Here is a 4,864-nt window from a genome sequence, read left to right on the forward strand (position 1 = left end):
GGGATGTAACGATTAATCGTAAGGCAGTTAAAAATCGATTCATAGGTATCACGGTTGATATCGATTTTCTGACAATTGAATCGCAGTACTTTTTTCCGCTATCCGGAAGTGTTGGCGGCGGGCGGAGTCTGCTAATACTTTCTTTCTGGCTGCCTTCTACTCTTAAATATGTTAATAATAATTACTCCTTTAGCACCGAAAGAAAATCTGTAATATTACTTGAATATCTGTAAAAGTCACGTTTTTCTATTAGCTCTGTCTGCTAGCATAGCTTCACTTCTTCACTGCAAGATATCTGCATGCCAACCAACCACTGGGTTACCAGCGCCCTCTGCTGGTCCAAACAAATATGACGTAAATCAGTGCAATGACGGTTTTAATTTTTTTAAAGTCCAATTGTTAAGGCACAAAATACATTTTCAGTTGCACTTTTAAAAAGAAAAAGAACTATTATGCAGTTTTGCATTGTTTATTATAGAACCAGAATTTAAATTAATAGGCTTCATTTTCATTTGTATTATTCCTTTATTTATTTAATTCAAGATTTATTTTTAGTTAAATTGCATTGTTTTGAATAGTTTATCAAGGAATTCTTTTGACAATGAAAAATAAAAGGAAAATAATACAGTATTTTCTAGTTTTTTTCCCAAAAAAAAAATTTGTCTACGGTCCCATTTTGTAAATGAAAAAATCGTGAGAGAATCGTATCGTGAATCGAATCGTATCGGGAGTTGAGTGAATCGTTACATCCCTTGTACACATAGTAAAAGTCACTTGCATTTCGGACATTTTCACTGTTAACACCAAACTGTATATTTTTATTTAGGAGCTAACCTTCAAATACACATTTACCAAAAAAGCTAAAAGTCCAATTCATTATAAATAAATGTAAAAACGTCTGAAATCATGAATAGAATATCTTTAGTCCTATGTACGTACCCGTCCTCATCAGCATCACAGCGCTGAACTCGGGCTGCCGTCATCTTGCACTTCTTTAACAAATTTTCTTCCTCTGAATAAATTCAATGTCCTCCCAGACACGAGCCCTTATGTGCAAATTGAATACATGTCCACAATGTCATTTCCATTTTTACTTTTCTCTCTGATTGCATCATGAGCGTTTCAGTGTAGGAGATTATTGCAGGAAAGCATAATATTTGTAAAACTTTATGATGACTTATCAGCCCACAGCGTGTTGTATTTGCTTTCTTTACTGTATTGATTAAAATGTTATTGCCTGCTGTATCCACATCCAGCTACATTGTCTGTATTCCATTTGTGGCCTAAAGGGGCCCATTCTGGCCCGCTGACATGTTGTGCCGTCCACGCTTACTAATGCTCACCCATGGTGCGCAGGGCGATATCTGCAGTGTTTAGTGCTGTCGTCCACAGGCTGTCGCTGCTCTGATGTACAACAGCAGCTCACAATAACAGCAACACGTCAAATGTACCTCAGTAAGACATTCTTGTTTGGTCCTTATGAAATGGATAGAACAATATTAACAAACATATAGAGAAGAGCACTCCAGAAACAGACAAAACTCCAAGAAATCTTAAAGAGCATCAGGCATGAAAGATCTACGTCTTCTGCAAAACTTTTTTGCATGCTGTGATACTCCCGCACGTCCCAAGTAGGCCAGTATATTGAAAATACTAGTTAAAAAAACCAAGGGAGTATCTCTACTATAACAGGGTTCTCAGGGTTCATAACATTTTAAAATGTATAACTCTTTGTGTGCCACATTTTGTGATGTGAAGCTAAAGTTGTTGTTTTTTTTTTAATCTTTGTTACTGCCACACTCTTGTCACGGCAAATTTGCAGTTGACCTCATTTGGAGACATGATTTGTTGCTCTGGTTGAGTGATGGAGTCCAGGCGAGGCATTGATGATTTTATAAAAAAGGTTTATTATAAAACTAAGTAAAAAAGAGTACAAAGATGGACAAAATTAGTGACCGCCCGAGCGGACGTCCGATGATCGAGTGCCACACAGTTCTAACTCATCACGTATATTCCCCCTCAGTCCCCCTCCCTCCTCCCCCCAGGAGATAAAGAGGATAGGGTGGAGGTGATAGAAGAGGGTGAAAAGAGACAGTTTCTTCTTTGGGTCAAAACAACCAGTTCTCTGGTATCTCCTGATTGTCGTGAGTGCTAGAGGTGTGTGCGTGTATGGTGTTTGTGTGTATGAATGGATGTGTATTAGGTGTGTATGTGTGACTATGTGAGTGTGTGTAGGCATGTGACTGTGTGATGCCTCCGTGTCTGAGGGATAACATGTGTTTTGGGAAGCTGACCTCGAGAAGAGAGCAGAAAACATGAGACAGCAGAAATGAAAAGTCTCAACTTAAAGCCTTAAAAAAGAATAAGGTCTATGAGTAAATATGTTAATAAACATAACTAACAATTTTGGCCCTGACACTCTAAAGCCAAAAGTTCTTTTTGAATCGGTAAAGGGTCATGATGAATGGAGTTAAAGAGTTACTCATGCTTGGTATCGTTCCTCCACTAATACAGAGACACTGTATATAGACAAAACATAACGTTTGATTCATAAGACTCATTCAAAGATGCGCTTTTCAAATTTAAAGGAGCACAGGGCAGGAGTTGTGAAAATATAAACATTCATTTTAAGTCTTTTAATGCTTATGAGTGATGAAGCTCTCAAAACTAAACAGAATGAGCCCACACACACACGTCTCCCTTAAACAGATTGTGTGATACATTTTGTACTTCTGTTCTGGGGCCAAATTTTCCACGCAGTTCTGCAGACGTGACGTCATTTGACGCTGTTGCGCGTTCTCGAAGGCCCACTACCGGAAATAAAGAATGAGAAGAAGAGACAGGTCTTGCAGTAAATGAACGGTGAGTAAATAAATAAAACAAAAGGTGAGTTAAAGGTATTGTAGACGATGTTTAGCTTCTGGGTGGATCATCAAGACTATTGGTCCTCCTGATTGTCAATCATGTTTACGAAAGGCCGTCGTACGTGCTCGTGCTCGTGCCCGATGCGCACCGGGTCCTTTGAAATTGGATTTTCACTTACCGGTGGAGAGTCTGACATAGTGGGAAAAGTGCAAATCTTCTTTTGTAAGGTAAGCTTGTATGACCGATGTCCACACCAACTTGTAAACAGAGCTGTGCACGAGGAAAACGGGGCTCGTGCACACTCTCCCGCACACGTGTTGCGCATGCGCGTTTTTTTTCAAAATGTGGAGAGGGCGTTTCTTTTTTAAACATCGTCCACAATACCTTTAATAAAAAACCGTGTCACAGTTAGAGTGTGGATCGGACTGTATTTTCTCATCCACGTCAAACCCAACAGTGAAAACGTCATTTTTTTCCTCATAGAAATGACATATTTACGTTTGTTTTAGTGGTAAGCACTGATTTTATTAACAAACAACTGTTAATGTCAACATCAGATCAGTGGAACAAGCGAATGTCAAACACAAACAGAAGCGCAGTGCACTCAAGAAGTCCAGTGAATCTATTTACAAAATCCATGTATCAAAGGTAAGGATAATCCATGTTCTTCTGTCCTTCTCTGCTCCATTCTCCCCTGCAGCTGTGGTTGCTGCAGCAGGAAAGGAAGAACGCTGCGCGCAAACAACACTATGCGACCAAACACGACCACCAGTTCTAAATATCGGTCCGAACCCGACCCGTCCGATGCTGTCGAGTCCTGTCAGGCTTCGGTCGGGTATCAATCCTCTAGTCAAAGTATCAGCTGCTCTGCGTTGAAGAGTTGATTTGCGCCCCTGTGGCGTCTTGGCTGATGACTGCAGTTACACTAACAGCCGTTGTGTCACTATGGAGTCGTACTTTTAATCTAGATCCTGCCCTTTGCTCCTTTAAATGAGATAATATGTGAGACCCACAGTAATACTGGGACAGTTGTGGACACCATTGGTTATGAACACCTTGGTTATGCAGATTATGAAGAGAGTTAAAAAAATTCATGCAAGACTGGAAGTCACCTTAGGAGATCATAATTACAGCGTTGGGGGGGGTCCTACGCTCAACAAGAACCCTGTATAACATTTATTATTTTCTAATAACTTTCTACATTTTGAAAACTACCAATTATAGTCAGATGTGCATCTGTTGTTCATGATTATTCATGGCCCCGCACCCCCTCCTCTTGAGGCATGCCTGGACTCACCTAACAGTGGTAGATCTGAGCACATAGTTATTTATAAAAGCTGTGTTGGTTGATTCATTGCATTTAATCATAATGTTTTATCTGTACTTTTTTTGTTTGAAAATTATTTTATGTCCTGCTGTTAATCTAAATTATGAATTGTCCTGTTTATCAGTCTGCTTTATGTAATGTCCTGCTTTTTATCTTTTGTTTCTTGTTTACCTGCCCAGGGACTGTGGATGTAAATTAGCTGTTCGCTAACTCCGGTGCAATTTTGTGGCTGTGCAATGTCCCTGCCAAATTAACAATAAAGTGAAATCAATGGAAAGAAGATATGAGCTAATGCTAAACACTTCCCTCTTATCTACTTAGCTACATCATCCATACATACATTTTACAGTGTTGACAAGGACGGGTTGTGGTCAGATCACCAGATTATTTAAGAAAATCAGTTCATAACCAGGTTTTAAAATCAACTCCACAGTTTTTTTACCAACCCCACAGCAGATGCTTCAAGGTCTGGTACCAGTCTGCAACCTGAGAGTTTTAAACCTCTCCGGTGAATAATAATCAATTTTGCTCTTTGAAGTTGTAGCACGAGTCCCTTGATGCTGACACAGCATGCTGTGATGTGATTCAGCACCCGCCCTCTGAACACTGAGCACATTCACATGCGCTCACTAAACTGGGACACAGCCGGGTAGCTGAGCCAAAAACAGAAAT

This window comes from Gouania willdenowi, chromosome 21, assembly GCF_900634775.1.
Source record: "Gouania willdenowi chromosome 21, fGouWil2.1, whole genome shotgun sequence".
Taxonomy (NCBI): Eukaryota; Metazoa; Chordata; class Actinopteri; order Blenniiformes; family Gobiesocidae; genus Gouania; species Gouania willdenowi.